Raw genomic sequence first — 19,229 nt, 5'->3', positions numbered from 1 at the left:
AATAAAACTCCATGTAGTTTGATGTCTGCCTGACGAAATCGTCCATTGTCAGGGGCGTGTAATGAGTCAACATTTCTTGGCAAGAAAAATAAAGTGTTTTCTGCCAAGAACCTGTTACATTTTTGGTACAGAGCGACAATACAGCAGTCCCCACTACAGAGTCTGAATTGTCAAGCTAACATTTTTAAGTTTGTTTGCTCACATAATTTAACAGTCTACATAGGCCAAACTTCTTCTTGGGCTCGTCCGGGATTTGAACCCGGGACCTCTCGCACCCTAAGCGAGAATCATACCCCTAGACCAACGAGCCAATAAAAGTCATGTAGTTTTGATGTCTGCCTGACGAAATCCTCCATTGTCAGGGGCGTGCTAATGAGGTCAACATTTCTTGGCAAGAAAAATAGTGTTTTCTGCCAAGAACCTGTTACATTTTTGGTACAGAGCGACAATACAGCTGTCGCCACTACATTGTCTAGCTAACCTTTTCGCTCTCAGATAATTAAAAAAGTCTACATAGGCCAAACTTCCTCTTGGGCTCGTCCGGGATTTGGACCCGGGAAAATCTCGCACCCTAAGCGAGAATCATACCCCTAGACCAACGAGCCAATAAAAGTCCATGTAGTTTGATGTCTGCCTGACGAAATCGTCCATTGTCAGGGGCGTGTAATGAGTCAACATTTCTTCGCAAGAAACATAAAGTGTTTTCTGCCAAGAAACCTGTTACATTTTTGGTACAGAGCGACAATAACAGCTGTCGCCACTACAGAGTCTGAATTGTCAAGCTAACATTTTTAAGTTTGTTTGCTCACATAATTAAACAGTCTACATAGGCCCAACTTCATCTTGGGCTCATCTGGTTTGCGTTTCCACGCAGAAAGCAGGCTCCGTTCGTGGAGAGACGGGAGCGTCTTCCCCGCACGGAAGCGTCCGCCGCCGTCGTGAAAGCCGCGCGGAGGACCAGAGCTCAGCGTGACGGGCCCGAGGATCCGGCCGGGGGCGCCGCCGAGGCACGACGGCGAGTAAGCAAAAGAGGTGTCAGATCTGCCCCTCGAAGAAGGACTCTAAAACGGGTGTAACAAGTACATCTGCAAGGGCTGCTCGCTGGCGTACTGCCCGACCTGCGCGTGATAATCCTGCAAGGTTTAGGGCCCCTCTGCCCCTATGCCGTGCATGTCGTTCGGGTGTCGAGGGGGGACCATGGCCGGATTGGCCATAGGGAGTATCGGGAGTTTTCCGGGTGGGCCGGTCAGTAAATGGGCCGGCTGTGGCTGACCTTTCTTTTTTTTTTTGCATGTAAAGACGCATAAGAGGCCCAGTGACCCTATGATAGGCCCAGACTAGTAGTCCCGCCCACAGCATTTTCCAGACCCCCCCTCGCCAATCACCTTTAATGATGAGCTAATGACACATCATTAGCAATCTGTGAGAGAGAAGAGAAAGCAAAAATGGAGAAAAAACGAAAAGGCGGTGCAGAAAAACTGAGGAAAAAGAAAAAAAAAGCTCTTGCAACTGATGCTGCTAAGAGCAGAAATATAATAAACATGTTTTCTCCGGCTCCGGGGATTTGGCTGCGGGGGCCGGCGTCGGTGGCGTAGCCTCCAGCTCCGGGGCTTTGGCTGCGGGGGCCGGCGTCGGTGGCGTAGCCTCCGCTCCGGGGCTTTGGCTGCGGGGGCCGGGAGAGGAGGAGATTGGTGGTGGTGATAGCAGGTGTGTGTGCTAGCTAACATGTTGTGTATACACACTCATTCACTAAATGTTCAGAAACGTTGTCTTTGAACTTTACTTGACATAATAGATAGCGTGTGGTGTAAATCTAGTTCTAAAGTGTTGGAAAATTATATACTATCCTGATTAATTAACCACTACTTTATGGTGTTTTTTTTTTTTATAATTACAAATCAGGTCACCAGAGTTAAAGTGTTTTAAGTATCAATACACTTTCTTCAAGCCCACTGTCCAATTTGTTCAAATATGCTTTACCTATTTTTTCTGTCAGAAACCCACGGTGCTGGTTGCCGATAAACCCGGCTGCCATGGCCCAGAATAGACCCGTTACATCTGGGACGGATTTGTCAAAAATTAAATGGGCCAAAGCTGGCTCACATCTGGCACATCGAACCGGAAGGCAGCCGAGTCAGTCGACACTCAGCCACAATACTGCGGAGTCCGCTAGCTACCGCAACCTACAGGCTTAATTTGTTTTCTTTACTATTAATAGATAGTATATATGAGCTCTCTTTTCACTTTATAGTCCTAAAATAATCTATTGAATACAGAGGCATTATTGATGCATGCATGCACTCCGTGTTTCACCTTAATGGCTTGTAAATAAAAAGTGTATGTATGTATAAAAATGCAGTACCTTTATACAAGAGCTCAGAGACTTATTGTGAATTGTATAAACTGTAATATCAATGTCACATGAGAATACAACATTTAGATATTACAATTTTGTCATTTCTGTCTTTCCAGACTACAGTTTTGCTGCCATCAATATAGACCAGTGTGTAAGTAACCCCATTTGTGTTTTGACTGTTTGTCAATCAATTCTGTTTCTTTTTTGTTTCATGTTTTTGACAGCCTTGAGCAAGATGTGTCTCGTTTCCTGTTTTGAAAGAAGATGCTTTATTTTGAATGCGGTTCGCGGAGTTACACAGGAAGTTGCATTGTGCGCGGATTAAGGCAAATATGTCCGATTTAAACACAAAACAAAGACTAAATTAAAGGTGTTAGCACTCCCCTGTCAGGTTAGTTTCTTTGTAATGAATGAAGTGTATGTTTCAAGGACATTAGCTTAACTGTAAGGACTTGTGTGTATGCTATATTAATGCTAACGAAGGGTAAGCTAACACATAACATGTTGTGCCTTTGTACACAGCTCTTAAGTTGATTTGGGAACTATTAATAAAAACTAAAATCAGTCAAATGCAAGACCATCTGTCAGAGAGGTATGCTACACAGTGACTACCTTCAATTCCAGGTCTTCTTTGTTTGAATTATTTTTGTATTTGCACCTGTTCACAATGACTGAGCGGTACTCTGGTGACATTAAGTCCTCTAATCTATGTAGAAAATCAGGATCCACTATCATTAAATGTCTGGAAACACTCTAACGTTTTTGTTTGTTTTTGTTTTAAAACAAAGGGAACCTGTAGTCACCCATGTTAGATAAACACTAAATTCATATAGAGCTTCTTGTTATTCATTATATTCCTTACACAAGTTCCTTTGTTCAACAGAACCACACAAATATGGTACTCCGACAGTGAAAGCGACATGGAGCAGCCCCGAAAACTCTAAAGGAAAGAAAAGACACCCAACCGCACTTGCCCGCTGCCCCAAACATTATTGCTTCACCTTCCCCTGTCCGCAACCTTCAAGTCCTATGGGAGAGACTCCAACCAACAGGTCAGTCTGCTTTCATTCGTAAGTATTAAAGATGAATAAATTAATGGAAACTATACACAAAGATTCTGACGATTCTAAATACCCCCAAAACTATATTGTATTCGTAATGGTTTACAATGTGTGGTAAAAAATCACCGAAAAACAAGGCAAACTTTGTTTACAACTAAACAAGTTTAAGTAGGAAAATATTTATTTTCAGTTCAAGTGTGTTATCTGGGTGCCTAAAAAAACATCACATCTTAGCAAAGCAACCAATCACAACCACTCTGATTGAGCTTTTTTTCTGGTAGTGAACATATAGGTGTATTTCAACTTCACAATACAATTCTGCTTATGTGCATTATTTATTTATTTTAACTCACACTGAGTACAAACACTTACCACAATCGTTCTCTCTGAGCATTATCTCTGCCTAAACCCTCCTTCTGACCTTATACCAGAAGACAGTGTGCCACAGTCCCTGTCGACCCAAAGTCTGATGACATCTTGCCAGCCTTCATGTGAACGTTGTGTTATCATCATTTAGCTACACCACAAACTTATTTGACATAAAGTAAATAAAGCTAAAACCAATTATTCTGTCCTACACGTTGGTTTCTATAATGCTTGAATTGACGAACACTATTTGGCTAGCGTGAGGACCCAAAGATGTCGAATTAAAGATGACTCGCTTTACATGGTTTTCTTGACTAATCATTTTCTTTACATTCGAAAGAAGTTATATTAAAATCAAATCGCTACATCCTTTGACTGCAACCCAAAAAGACCAGTAGATGGTGCTGAACTCAATTAAACAAGTGTTCCACAACACACAGAAACACAATAGAGTTGGCGGTAATTGGTTTGGGACAAAGTATTCAGTCTTTTTTCTGTTGTTGTTTTTATTAAGTATATGTTATATAATGTATATGCCGTATCTTAAAATAATTGAGCCATATTGGTTTGTGTTTTAGATCTATTTTTTAGCAATCCTTTGTGAAATCCTGACACAGTTAGAAATCATCAAGGAGCAGCAGAGTCCTACTTCTCCAGCTACAGAACCCGACCAGCGCAGCCAGAACTATCCAATTGTGTCAGGATGTCCACTGTGTACTCTGGAAGAACTTCGTCAGGTAGAGACAAACATATCTGTGGATACAGATTTTAATGACAAATTGGTAGAGTAACATTTTGCATGTCGAGACCTTATGATACTATGATGTATATATCTTCTTTCATGACTACTACTATTGAGGCTTGCCACTGATGGTTTTTAATTTATATTTGACCCTTTAGTTTGTGACTTATTTTATTTTAGTATTCCAACATGACTACTGAGCTTTACAAAATTTAGAAGGTTGTAAAAAATAACTCACTGACACTATCGTAATTTATCATACTTAATTGTTTTGGGGTTAGTTTCTTTTTCAATTTTGTCTTTCAGGTCACCTATTTTGGCCTTCTTGGTGGGTTGACCGTTAAAGAAACCGTATGAAGAGTGCTTGGCAAGATGGTGCCAAACTCACTGGCAAAGACAATCAATTGGAGGGGTAGTGAGTGGATTAACTGGCTTTGAGTCCCTCGCTTATGTTGTTTTGAGTAAGTATTTATTGGTTCTTTCATTCTGTATCTTTAACACTTACTGGTCTGTCAGTACATCAATAAATAACATTATTAAATATAATTAAGATTATTCTGATGCATTTTACACAATTCAGAACTGCTCCACAGCATTGAGTAATTGTAGTAAGTGTCACCAACATACCAGTTTTCAACATGTCGGAGCTCTAAATCGGGTATTTAGATATCAAACTTGTACACGGTTCTTCATAGTTAACATGTAATTATATTCACATGGCAGACACACACTATGCGCTGAATGTATTACATTATACGTTTCCTTAACTCCTTTTGATCCTTTTACAGTCTATTTTGATGTAAAGCAAACAGTATAGCACTTTCATGGAATTGACTTGACTAGTTTTTTATGAACATGGCCAGTGATCGTTGTATCTCTTCCTTTTAAAGAATCCGTCCGTCGCATCACTGTAACTGCACAGAGCGCTTCATGAAGCCATGGCTCCAAGCTGGCATCTGACCGAGAAGAGAACGGCCAAGCGACTCCTGAACCACAGTCTTAGTAGGTGTGCTTTCAATACTCAACACATTCTCACTCCAAAGTGTCAATCACCAGTCAGTGCTACTAAGCTTCAAACAATGACTACGTTCCCCTCTAGTGTCTGTTTTGGATTGTGTAGGGCTCATTACATGCATACGTGTCTTATACAGAAAATAATGTCCACCTCGACAGGGAGGTAAGGTTTCGGCAACAAAACCACTTATTTTACTGTTGGTTTAGGAAAAGAGATCTGAGTCTGTGACTTACTACACTAACGACTGACTTGACTAACGACTTGCACGGTGTACCGATACTAAAAAGGTACCGCGGTACCGGTACGTTCCAAGCGATACGGTTTTGCATATTTTTAGTATCGATACTTTAATGCTACCCAGCGCTTTGGCTGCAAGGGGGTGGGACTGCACAGCGCTCACACACTAACAGGCAGCGCTCTGCTGGGGAGACAACATGGCGTCAAGTGCCGGAGCTTTTGTGATTTTTTTTGTAAAAAAAAGAGTGCCAGAAGCGAAATCTGGAAACACACACTCTCTGCTGGTTAGTCAAGGACTTTTTTTTTTTTAGGAAAGCCCACTGACACACAGACAGTGAGGCCCACTGACACACAGACAGTGAGGCCCACTGACACAGAGACCCGTCTGCAAAAACTTGTTTCAAAGCTCAGACCAAGGGACACGTCAAACATGGCAAAGCAACCTTTCAGACAGACACCCTGAACTTTTCAAAGAGTTCAAAGAACGACAGGTAAACAAATGTGATTATAAACATGATGCACACCTTAAGCTCACCCACATACAGACTAACACTGTAGCCTTAGTCTAGTTTAACGACCAGCCTATATGATCATGAGGTCACAATGCACACGTGTACTAAATAAAACACAAATGATGCAAATGGCGACATGCTGGTGGATCTTGAGCTAATTCTATTTATTTTAAGTTAAGGAAAAACAATTATTTCATGAATTAAGATAAAATATGAAACTCTACCAATTGCTCATACTTATGGAAGGAACTATGTAGTCATCTGGTTAGATGAAAGGCCTACATAGCCGTGTATAATCAACGCTATTCAGTTTATTTAATATTGACATTGTTGATATATCCGACAGCTTTCACAGGGAGACTTTTGTTTGTATACTCCTTCGGGCATGTTGAGAAGATTAAGTAGATTTTCACAAAAAAGAAAGAGAAATAAAAGCAGAAAGCAGAAAAAAATGCAGGAGCAAGCAGAAAAGCGTCTGGACTGCTCGAGAACCAGGAAGCACTTTGAGAAAGATGTCCATTGAAAATGCTGGGATCTTGTCTTGTTCAGTGTACAATGGCAAAATGCATTTCTAATTTCCATGTGTCAAAGTCACTGGGTTTATTGAATAGGTTTTTGGTTAGATGCCTGATAAAAGTCTGCGATTAACACAAGCTACAGAGAGTTCAACATTTTGTTCTACGATATCAAATTACAAAACATCAGTCAGTCTAACGTTAACTTATTTTTACTTCAGGCAATTGAGTTTCAAAAGTCATAAAAGTGCTGTGCATCTGTGAAGATTATCTTTTCAGAACAAAAAAACTTTGTTACGCATCGTATTCTCCAAAAATCCAGTGAAAAAATCCCATTGCATTTTTGTTTGAGAGAACAATACATCATGCCTGAAGCACTCCATTAGGTTTTTGGACTTTTAAAAAAAAAATGAGAATGTGAATGTATATAAATTTCCCACAAATAGCATAAGGCCACAACAAAAGAATGTTAAAACAGTTAATGTAGTAATAGTTATTTGATTGTTCTTTTCTATTAGCCCAGTCTGCTGCTTCTCTCGCAGCGCGTCTTGTCGGCCAATGAATGGATGACGTTTCCTTGCCATTACATGGTTTCATTCAAATCTGCCATATTGCACCGGGAAAAATAGAAGAAGCCGCTCTCTGTCGTTACAGCCGGGCATCCCGACTGCTGCGCCAGAGGAAGACCACTCTCAGTGAGCCCCGCTGGCTCGCTGCTCGGCTGGCTCAGCAGCCAGCACACTTCCTTTAAAGGACATTTTACAGCAGCTGTGTAAACCAAGGGGGTTTTTCAAAAAGGCATTTACCACTGCATACAAGAGGCTGGTGCAGGGGAAGTGGGAAACATTTGGCTTGTGAGAGGGCGCCCGCGTTAGGTTAATTCATTCATTTGATAAGGCTTCCAAGACAATGAGCAGGTAAAAAGAAAAGTGCTCCGTTCGTCTGCGAAAGGGAAATTCTGCTCGATCAACATTATCCCTTGAAAGCAGTCATCTTCTCTCCACTTCCTCTTCTTTATGACTGGGACTTTCCCCATCAAAAAGGGCAGAAGACAGTAAAAGTTTAACGCAAGAGCATGACAAAAGTGCTGCACACCATATCTGTTGGCAGAGCCATCTATTTCCTTCTTCTTTATGTCAGATTTCGTCTCCTTCTCCTAAAAGCCCCTCTTTTTTGTTTATGCAAGGGCATTCTTTCCAAAAAGGGATACGAGAGAGCTCATTTAACTCTTTGTCAACCGGGACCAAATGACTCTTTGTATTAAGTATTAAACGATTTACAGGTTCCCTTTCGTCAGACCCTTTACCTTGTAGTTTGTTATGTGATGGGTGGCCACTGGGTGTGTACTAGTTGTATATGTGGTATACGCCCATATTAAAAGACATTAAAAACATAAACAAATAAATTCCTGTTGCGTTCATACTTTCCTGAGGGTGTGGGCCACATGGTTTTCACCCCATTCATGTTAAATGCCTTTTTAATGCTGTAATGTCTAATTCTTTGTGCAGTTCTCTGAATACAGTGTCATGGTGCTCTTTGGGAAGGAGAAGCTGGTCTCTGCCATTGGCTCTCCTGTAAAGAACTCCATCACCGTTTATGTGCAGTTTTCTCCATTGTCTCAGCAAGATTTTGACATCAGATGGTTCTGTTTTGAGGATGCGCCCTTTTGGCAGATAATCTCTGGTTTTGTATTGTAGGAAGCGACCAATCACAGCATCTTGCTCCTGACTCAACTTGATGTCCTCTTGCGAGAGACACTTTCCAACTGACAGTGATGTGGTGTCTTGCACTAGCCTGATAGCACTCTGGCTGACTACAGTTGTCTCATGAAATGTGCTCCCCTTCTGTAGCACTGCACTCTCCACAGTAGCACTGATAACGTCCTGCTTTACTTCCGCTGTGCACTGCCTGCCTCTGGAAAAACCAGAAAGAAAAGAGCAAGACAAAAGAAAGAGAAGCATGAGACAAGACAGAGGAAAAACCCAACAACAGCTACTACAACCTCAGGACTCAGACTTGGAGAGTGAGGATGAAGGTGAACTGGTGTGGAGGTTTTCACACCGAGGCAACCTTGACAGCAGGGTTACAACTCCTGACACTGAGACCTGTGAACAGGTGTGGGAACGTTAAGCAACATACTGTGAACCAGACCTACATGATGTGGGAACTGAGGAAGAACGGGAGCTGCAGACCACACAGGATCATCACAACCCACAAGAACAACAGAGTGAGCAAACCTCGGATGAAGAAGACCAACACAAACAAGGAGACAGAGACTCTGACACAGAACAAGGGTCATCATCTCTGGCACTGAATAATCACCCTCAGAGAGAGCGGAGACAGCCAACGAGGTTGATGTATGATGCACTGGGACAACCTACTGTCAGACAAGTTAGTATGGACCATATCGAGGTTTGCAACCCAGCACTTTGCATTCAGAGACTTTGGAGACCTTGGGCATCCACAGAGGTACAGACAGTCTGCTAGAGACTATAAAGAACTGAGAGACGTTAAGGACAATTAAGACTCTAAAAGGTGAAAAAAAGTTTAGTTACTGAACAGCTACTTAAAGAACATGCTTTAGTGTCACAAATTGAAATTGGAGTGTGACAAACACATGCTATGGTGTCTCAATGTGTAAACAAGGGAAGAGTGGTAACAGACTAAAGTGTTGGCTGATTATTGAGTCTAGTTACAGTAGAGAATTCATCCTTGTGGGGTGAACAGGTTTATGTATCTTGAAGGTGAAATAACGGTTACTCTCAACAAGACTTCGTATTTTGTATCAATTGAGCAGTACTAAATTTTACTATGGGTTTAAATGTATGTAACAGTGCCGGTTATTCAAGTACAGACACCGTCAGTACAGTAATAAGTGTTTATAGAGTTATGAAGAAAAAGAAAGAAAAAGGTAACAGCATTTTTTTATTTTTATTCTTATTAAGTAGGGGAGGGTGTGGCACCCTGGACATGTTAAGGGATAACATTGTTGTCAGAATTGTTGTTTTATATTGTGTTAGTACCTTGCCCATGCATCCTTATTTTATGGTTATTATCATTTAAAACGCTTTGTGTTGCAATTTAGAACTAACCTGTTTCACCCAACGCAGCTGCAGGGCGATGCTCATGTTCGCCAACAGGTGGCAGTAGCGGGTTTTGGCATGACTGGCGCGGTAATTCTTGTCTAAAAGCAAGCAAGTTAAACCAGTGGCACACAGACAGTTAACTTGTGACGCAGTTGTTAATAGACTGTCTAGGTGTGTTCACAGGTGAGAGAAGTACACACGCGTCATATAGATTCATGTTTCGCTGGCTTTTGCAGTGCTATGTTATGATAGTTATTAGCTAAGTGTTTAGGACTGAAAGAGAAGACGGCTAACTAAGGCTAGCGCAATTAGCTAAAGGATGCTAATCGCGAGCTAGCGTTTTAGCGCCATTGTAGCATCAGTAACCTGGCCTGAGAATTGCATTGTCCCGTGTAATATTCCATACACGTTGTGTCCAGTGACAGATGTAAACAGTTGTGTGTGTGTGTGAGTGAGCATGTATAGTTTCAGGTTGTCTGTTCACAATTAATGTAATTCTTGTCTAAAAGCAAGCAAGCTAGTCCAGCGGCACACAGACAGTTAAGTTGTGACGCAGTTGTTAATAGACTGTCTTGGTGTGTTCACAGGCAATAAAAGCATCTGAAATACTGAATAGCAACTGCAACATAAGCACTAAACTAGGAACATAAATACTCTGTCTCTCTGAAATATAGGGTCCCCCGTCATTAAAATGTGTTATAAAACACGACAACCCCCCCACCCCCCAAAAAAAAAACAATAAGGAAAAGCACATGCACTTTGCCTGTTCTACGCTGCACACAAAATTGACATATAACACCCTCTTTCCTGAGAATGCACAGCAGGGGGGAACTCCATGAATGAAGCCAGAAAGAAACGGGAGTGCCGCAGAGGCAGGCAGGCGCTGATAGCTGTGAACCCAGGGGACAGGATGTGACATCACGCAGGCATTCAGAGCGACTTCCTGCTCAGGTAGCGCTGGATAACGTGCAGCAGAGCGGAGCGGCCCATTGGTGCGTCTCCCTTTTGAATCAGCTGCTAAGGTTTTAACTTTGGCCGCATGAATGGAATGACAGGAAACCTCCTCCCAATCACAATATAAAAGACACGCACACAAACGCAGTACTGCGCAACAATTGATGATGATATATATATATATATATATTTAAAAAAATAGTAGTGCTGCAACTATCGAGGAGGGGGATAAGCCAGTCCACATTTTGGTTAGACTATTCAATGACATATCGGAGTGTTGTGAGAAGGCGCTATTCATTCTCGAGAAGCAGACATTCCCAGACACAAATATCATCTTCTATTTGTTGTTCTGAACTGGAGTAGCCTGACAAAAGCATAACATTATAACAATATACAAGCATTTATATTATCAATCCCCCTTTTTACATAATTTATTATGTAACTAAACAATAATATAAAGCTACCAGAATGGGCTATATGAGTTCATAACTACCGGTATGTGTGTTATTTATTTAACAGAGTGGAAATCTCTAACAGCCTAAAAACATCAGTTCATAACTGTGTGTGTGACTTATTTAACAGAGTGGAAATCTGTAACAGCCTAAAAACTCGTAACTAAATTATAAAAAGCTAAGCTAAAACCCACCTATATCCAGGATCTTAATCTACCCCTTGTACTAGAGAACTGTTGTCTGCAGGTATTTGTAACCCTCTCATTCTACTGGATAATCCTCTAAGCACATAGTATGGCACAATCAAAAACATTATAACATCACCCTCTCACAGAAGTCTCACGTCTTCTACGTGTGTGCTTATATATGGGATATGGTCAAACATTAGCGAGTTATCTGTACAGAAATTAGGTTTCTAACTCGGTCTCATCTTCGGATCCATCGATGTCGAATCTTACCATACCCTCCTCGCCATCCTCCTCTAACAACTGTAGCTCCTCTGCTAACAGAGCCATTTGATATGACGGCGGCAATTTGGAGTCCACTGCTGTGGTGATACACTTCAGGCATTACTGTCTAATACAGGGGATGCAGCAACATCTACATAAGGCCATCACTACTATCACTATAACTATGGAAAGGAACACAGATATAATTACGCCTTTCCACTTACCGACCATATTATTTAACCAATTGTTCAGGGGTGTGTCTTTGCCTGAGTGTACTGCCAATTCATTGGACCTTGCTCTGAGACCGTCTGAGGCCCTAGTGAAAGATCCATCTGGGGCTGTGTTATTTGGTCATTATAGAGGTGGCAGACAACTGTCCATGCACCCCCTGCTAAAGGCATATCGGGTAGTCAGACGCTGATGTTGAGATTGGAGAGCCAGCTTCTTTTTTTTCTTTCTTTTAAACTCCCTTTCTTCTCTATTCTTTCATCAGTGTTATTATTTCTTTTTTCTCTCCCTCATTCTTCTTTTATTTTCCCTTCTTTCCACTTCCTCTCTCTACATACCATAAGCTTTCCAGTCTGCTTTAAACGGTCCACTTCTCTCCTCTCTCTCTTGGACTTCCCCTAACATTCTACTGCTCTGTCTTCCTCTCTCTTAACCAAACATATTTTTAATTACTCCAATCCCCCTTTTGAAATAGGACGGAATTCATAAATCCGTCCTTTTCATCAACATCTAAGAAAAATGCATTTGCCAAATCAATGCAGGAGAACCATGGCTTGTCTGGACCCACAACATTGTGTATGGGTTAGGGGGTGTCATAGTGAGTCGGTACTACAACCTTCTTTATTGACCTCAGATCATGGACCATTCTGTAGTCTGGTTTTCCAGGTTTAGAGACCGGATTAATAGGCGTATTCCAAGGGGACCTCGTCCTCTCCATTACACCTGCTTTCAACAGCCTTTTTATCGTCTTATACTGGTGACGATAAATTGGAATCGTCCCTGGTTTCAAATCTATCTCAACGGGAGCCATCGGAATCAGTCCCACACCAGCTCTGGAAATAAGCGTCTGGAAATAAGCCTAGCATGTTGTCAGTGTCCCCATGATCAGTGTTTTCTCTACCATGTGTGCAGCTAAGCATGTGTGTATCTGGGACTAACTGGACCTCCGATGTGTGTGCAATTCTGTACATGTTCTCAGATAGGGCCTAGCATGTTTTTATTCTGTGTGGGCACCCAGTCCGTAGCCTCAATCCTTGCTTTCACCATTGGACCCATGTTCTTTGGTCCGCCCCCACTCTGGACCAACACTGTGATGTGTGTGTCACTGAGTGCATAACAAACCTGCAACTCCGGTGTCAACTCTACGGCCGCTGCTACTCCTTGCTTCCCTGCATAGACCCCTCAAGCCTTCATAGTTGGGTTTCCATGAACCTCACTCTCATGTTCCAGGCCTTCCCACAGGATCTCACGAGTCTCTTCTTGTATCAGGGAGTAGTTAAAGGTACAATGTGTTTTGGTCCCCTGGTGGCGAGTACAAATGCAGGACCTTGAACCAAGGTCCCCATTGCTGGATGGTGTCATGCAGAAGTGTGATGTCATAATCATCCATTCTGCCCCACCAGAGCTTCGCCAGTCTTACGTTTTACCGTCTGTCGCGTAACCCCGATATTCTTTCGCCAGTAGACGGCGCGTCGACCGCGAGTGAAATTAAGCTTGTCGATATCCTCAGGCCGTGACTTGTAACAAGCACAACAAGTTTGTGAGTGGGGTCGTGGTTGGAGATCACTCTGACATTGTTAAAGGAATCAGGTCCTGACTCTGGCTCTATATAAGGAAATGTAAATGTAGAAAAAGAAATCCTAAAAGTAAAATAAGTGTCTAGACGTGCAAGTGTGGTGCAATTGGAATAAATTGTTAGTTAGGGAAAACAGAAAAAGTTACACACTTCACAGACAGTGTAAAGGAGACCCTCCATTACCCAGATGAGTATAAACTGTAGAGCCAAATAAGATTCAATATGTTAATGTAAATTACCTCTTGTGTCTCCTCTCCAGGGTGTTTCATCTAAAAGAGTCCCTGGGGTACCCGAGCACCAAGTTATGGTTCCGGGAGAGACCATGTCGTATTTAGTAGAGGGGGGGTTTTGTTTTGAGGTAAAGTTGTTTCCCCTCTTTTTCGGCTTATATGTATGATCTCGAGGGTGGCAATGGAGATCAGACAGATTGTTGACATTAGAGGATAGGAGTGTATATAAATGTATGTATTAGGGTATAGGTAAATGTGTGTTTAGGGGAGGGGCAGAATTACCTATACTGTGGTGGGGTCGAGGGCCTAATTAGTAGCAGGCTATATAAGCTGCCTCATGTCAGAGTGGGTTTGTTGATCTCAGCGCGAACTACTAAGCGAGCATCGAAAGCTCTTGATTTCCTTGGAATTGGATGGTGAAAACTAAACAACCAGACAAGCGTAGGAACCTGATAGAGGATTCTGTCTTAAAGACACGTCTGTCAGGTGGAGGGCGGGAAAGTGAAGTTTCCAAAATGAGGAAACTTCTAAAGGAAGCCAGGGCGGATCGGCGCAGCTGTGTTGGGAATGGACCAGAGTGGGGAGATTCGGAGGCAGTGGAGAGTGATGATAGCATGGAAATTAGCCACGGTATTGGGAGAAAGGGGGAGAAAAGAGAGGGTGCATTTGGCTCGTCAAGCTCAAAGAAATGCAGGAGTAGTGGGGAAAGGGGTGGAGGACCGGAGTGTCCGGACGGATTGGAGTTCAAGATTATTCTAAGGTTCGGAGAAGAGGGGGGGGGGGGGGGGGTTTCCACCATGAGCCCGGTGAAACTAACCACGATGTTGAAAAATCAGATTGGAGATATTCTCATGGCTTTTGAGGGACGGAAATTTGTTGATTGTATGTAGAAGTGAAGAGCAAAGAGTACGAGCGGACAGGATTAAAGAAATAGGGAGGTTTAAAGTAGTGAGCACTAGTAGTATCCAAAGACGGAATGAGTGGAGTAAGGGAGTGATTTGGGGGATGCCGGTTGGAGTCACGATGGAAGAAATTAAAGCAAACCTCAAAGGAGGCACTGTGAAAGGAGCCAGAAGGCTACAGGTAACTCGAGAGGGGATGAGGAAGGACAGTGATTACGTTGTGCTGGAGTTTGAGGAAAAAGAACTGACAAATAAAGTATCTTTAGGCTACTTGAGTTATTTGAGGGAGTTTATTCCAAAGCCTATGAGGTGTTACAATTGCCAAAGGTTCGGCCACACAGCTAAAGTGTCTAAAGGCAGAAGGAGGTGTGCGACGTGTGGGGAAGACCACGAGTACGGGCAGTGCAAGCAAGGGGCTCCAAAGTGTTGTAACTGCGGGGGGGGAGCACAGTGTGGCGTATTATGGGTGTGAGGTGTTGAAAAAGGAGAGGGAAGTACAACAGGTGAGGGTGCAGAATAAAATCACATATGCAGAGGCAGTGAAGAGGGTTAGCCAGAGGGGAGGAACTGATAGAGCAGCTAAGGCAACAACAATCGACAGCAGCTCCAGACCAGTCAAAGGAGGGTGAAGTAATGATAGACTTAAAGAAGCTTGTCACTTTAATGGAGGTCAAATCAAAAATGGAGAGAATCCAGATAATCGTTAAAGCAGCAATTCACCATCTAGATATTAGAGGACTAACATGGGAGGAAGTCAGAAATAATCTCAGTATGCAAGTCAAGAGCAAACCGGGGACGGGTAGGTTAATACGCAATGCTTTATTTACTACAATGGAATGCTCGGAGTTTGTTGGCTAATGGACAAGAATTCAAAAAATATGTTGAAAATCTTTCTAGTAAACCAGAGGTCATATGCATACAGGAAACATGGTTAAATCCAAATTTTGATTTCAGACTAGCTGGATATGCGTGTGTTAGGTGTGATAGGGAGGGTGGTCAAGGAGGAGGATGTGCCACATTTGTTAGTGAAGACATCACATTTAGAGAAGTAGAGATAGGGACTGAGCTAGAATATGTAACTGGAGATCTGGACAAGGGAAGGAGAGATCATAGTTTTAATTTTTTATAATCCCTGTAAAAAATTTGAGGTGAATAGGCTGGCACAAATGGAAAGTATAGGTGGCAGCAAGGTGGTGGTATGTGGGGATTTCAATGCACATAGGGGTGGAGACGTTATGGGGTGGAATAAGAACAGATGTAAACGGGGAGGTAATAGAAGAGTTACTAGAAGGAAATAATTTGGTTTGCTTAAATGATGGCAGAGGGACTAGGTTAGATGTGCACACGGGGAACATGTCGGTACTAGACCTAACTATTGTATCTAGGAGTTTAGCAGGGATATGTGAGTGGGAGGTAGAAGAGGAAACGTCAGTGGGCAGTGATCATTTTCCAATAAATTGTAAAATAGCAATACAAAGCAGTAAGGAACATGGAGAGAAGGTGGGTAAGTGGGTGTTTAGTAGGGCAAAATGGGAACTTTTTAAATATATATGCGAGCAAGAAGTGAATAGAATAGACTTAAATAAAGATATTGATGGGATTGAGGTTCGAATGACATCTACAATACTGGAAGCGGCAAACTAAACAATAACCAAAAGTAAAGGAAGGAGGGAAAGAAAGGTGGTCCCCTGGTGGACAGATGAGTGTGGGAAAGTAGTGAAAGGAAGAAACAAAGCTCTTAAGCTATTAAAAAGATCACAGAACTTAATACAATACAAACAAGCACAAGCAAGAGTTCGGAGAACAATTCGGAGAGCAAAAAGAGAAAGCTGCCGGAGTTACTGTAGCAGAATTGGGAACAACTGAACTCAACGACTTCCGCCCGGTAGCCCTCACGTCACACATAATGAAAACAATGGAGAGACTGCTACTGCACATACTCAGACCTCAGGTACGACACGCACTGGACCCACTACAGTTCGCATACCAGGAGAAGATAGTTGAGTGGACGATGCAATCACATACCTGCTGCATAGGACGTATACTCACTTGGACAAGGGGAAAAGTGCTGTGAGAATCATGTTCTTCGATTTCTCGAGTGCTTTTAACACCATCCAACCCCTCAGACTGGGAGACTGAAGGACTGCCTGTCCGACACTTTGGTCTGCAGCACCGGAGCACCACAGGGAACTGTGCTCTCCCCTGCTCTGTTCACCCTGTACACTTCTGACTTCTGTTACAATACAGAGTCTTGTCACATGCAGAAGTTTTCGGACGACACAGCAATTGTGGGGTGTATCAGGGATGGCCAGGAGGGGGAGTACGAGAGTCTGGTTGAGGACTTTGTTCAATGGTGCAAACACAACCACTTACAACTCAACACTGCTAAGACCAAGGAAATGGTGGTGGATTTTAGCAGGTATAAACCCACTATGCTACCAGTCTCCATTGAGGGGGTCAATGTGGAGGTGGTAGGCACATACAAGTACCTTGGGGTAATTCTGGACAATAAACTGGACTGGTCTGCCAACACGGACGCAATCTACAAGAAAGGGCAGAGCCGGCTGTACTTTCTGAGGAGGCTGCGGTCATTCAACGTCTGCAGCAAACTCCTTGGGATGTTTTACCAGTCTGTCGTCGCCAGCGTCCTCTTCTACGCGGTGGTGTGCTTGGGAGGAAGCACTAAGAAGAAGGATGCAGGGCGACTGGATAGGCTGGTGAAGAAAGCTGGCTCTGTGGTTGGTGCTGAACTGGAGTGCATCACTTCAGTCACCAACAAAAGGACCCTCACCAAACTGCTCACCATCATGGACAATGAAAGCCATCCACTCTACGGTACTATCACTCGACAGAAGAGTGATCAGCTGGAGACTGCGCTCGCTGATAGACTGTGTAAATCATTCATCCCCAGAGCCATACAACTGTACAATAAATACAATCTGTCAATCAAAGGTACCTCACTAGAAAACCTCAGTTGACAGACAGTTCACTAGGAACAATGTTTACTGTCTATGTTAGCCTTTTGCACAGCCCCCAACTTACTTACTTACTGTTTACACTGACACTTTTTTTCACTGACTATTGGCTATGTTGGCCCTCTGCACAACGCGCGCCCCCCCCTTACTCCTCCACCCCCAGCCTGGACTCCTATTAATGTGTGTTTTAATTATTTATTTTTTTGGACAATCTTTTTAAATAGTTTAATAGTGTGTATGTGTATATTTGTTTGTGTGTTGTTTGGAGCTACTTGGATCCTGAATTTCCCTTAGGGGATCAATAAAGTACTTCTATCTAGTATCTATCTAGTCATATATTTACACCCACAAGGTCTCTCTCACACGCACACACGGCCTTCTGGAAAAAAACATGTTTCTCTTTCTCCCATCTCCGTCTTCTCAGATGCTATTTCACCAGCCAGTTTATTTCATTTGTTAACATCCTCTGAGGTCAGGAGAAAGCTTCAATAGCCAACTCGAGCAAGAAGCTTCTACTGAATCAGAGGGATTCAGCGCTCGTTAGCTGGGGGCTTATAACACCAGTCCACAAATATTGTTTTATTTCTCCTTCCCACTTAGTACCATAGACTATGATTTCCCCTTATATCCCCTTTTAATGCTCCACAGAGATGTATTCTGGTCGAGAACCTTCTTCCGAGGAATTCTCAGCACACTTTCGTGTCCCGATACACTCGGTTTTCAGGTCTCGTTAAAATCACCACGATCTGCAAAACCCACCCACACAGTGTATTGAAAATAATCAACCTTTCCCTTTGTCCTTCCCCACCTTCCGAGGAAATAAACTAAACTGACCATCCTGAGCTAACGGTCAGTTACCAGAGGTATCTACTCCACGTACTTCACTTTTCTCTGAGGTGTTGCATTTGACAGTTCATACCCTTAACATTCCAACTAACAAATCTTAAAGCGCCACCCGGTGTACGCAGGGTATTTGTGTTCGCCATCATGTGGTGGGGTGTTTTTGGGGGTGTGCGCAAATACCAATCATTGATTTGTCTGCCAGAGACAACGCCTGTTCCCATCCCCGCACCGGAGATGAGAGGTAAAACACTTGACTAAGTTGGGCATATAAAGTTTTAAGAGCAGCATGCACGCAAGATACAAGAAAATACACAGAAAACACATAAAACTAACTGAAATTACATTAACCCGAAACCCCACCCCACCCCACCCCCCTCCCCATACTTCCAGCTGCTGCCATAACACACAGCAACATGAAGCATAGTTAGCAGCGCAAGATACACACAGACGAAAGGCACTTACGCTCAGTGAATGCAAAGTTCAGCGAATGCAAAGTTCAGTCGCTTACGTGTTGTTTATCCACCTGCAAACCGTGGACAAATTTTGTGGCTTCTGCGATAGTCGGGAGCCATACATCTCTCTCCATTAGACAAGGTAACGCGTAGCTTGGCAGGATATAGGTGAGCCGGCTTGTAGCCCTGCTGGTAGAGTTGCGCCATGCAACCGTTTCAACAGGTCCGGGCTGTAGTCATCATAAAGGCGAATCTTGTGGCCATTGTAGAGCAGGTTA

The 19,229-nt window shown here is 42.9% G+C and overlaps 2 non-coding genes across 2 annotated transcripts; both read right to left on the bottom strand.

The window, feature by feature from the left end:
• Positions 1 to 238: 238 nt before the first annotated feature.
• On the bottom strand, positions 239 to 310 carry trnap-agg. The gene has a single exon. It is a non-coding gene; the product is annotated as a tRNA-Pro (tRNA).
• A 222-nt stretch (positions 311 to 532) lies between these two features.
• Positions 533 to 605, bottom strand: trnap-agg. The gene has a single exon. It is a non-coding gene; the product is annotated as a tRNA-Pro (tRNA).
• Positions 606 to 19,229: the final 18,624 nt, after the last annotated feature.

This window comes from Cyclopterus lumpus, chromosome 10 (genome assembly GCF_009769545.1).
Source record: "Cyclopterus lumpus isolate fCycLum1 chromosome 10, fCycLum1.pri, whole genome shotgun sequence".
NCBI lineage: Eukaryota > Metazoa > Chordata > Actinopteri > Perciformes > Cyclopteridae > Cyclopterus > Cyclopterus lumpus.
Note: the sequence above shows the minus strand (reverse complement) of the source record. Positions and strands in the feature narration are given on the sequence as shown.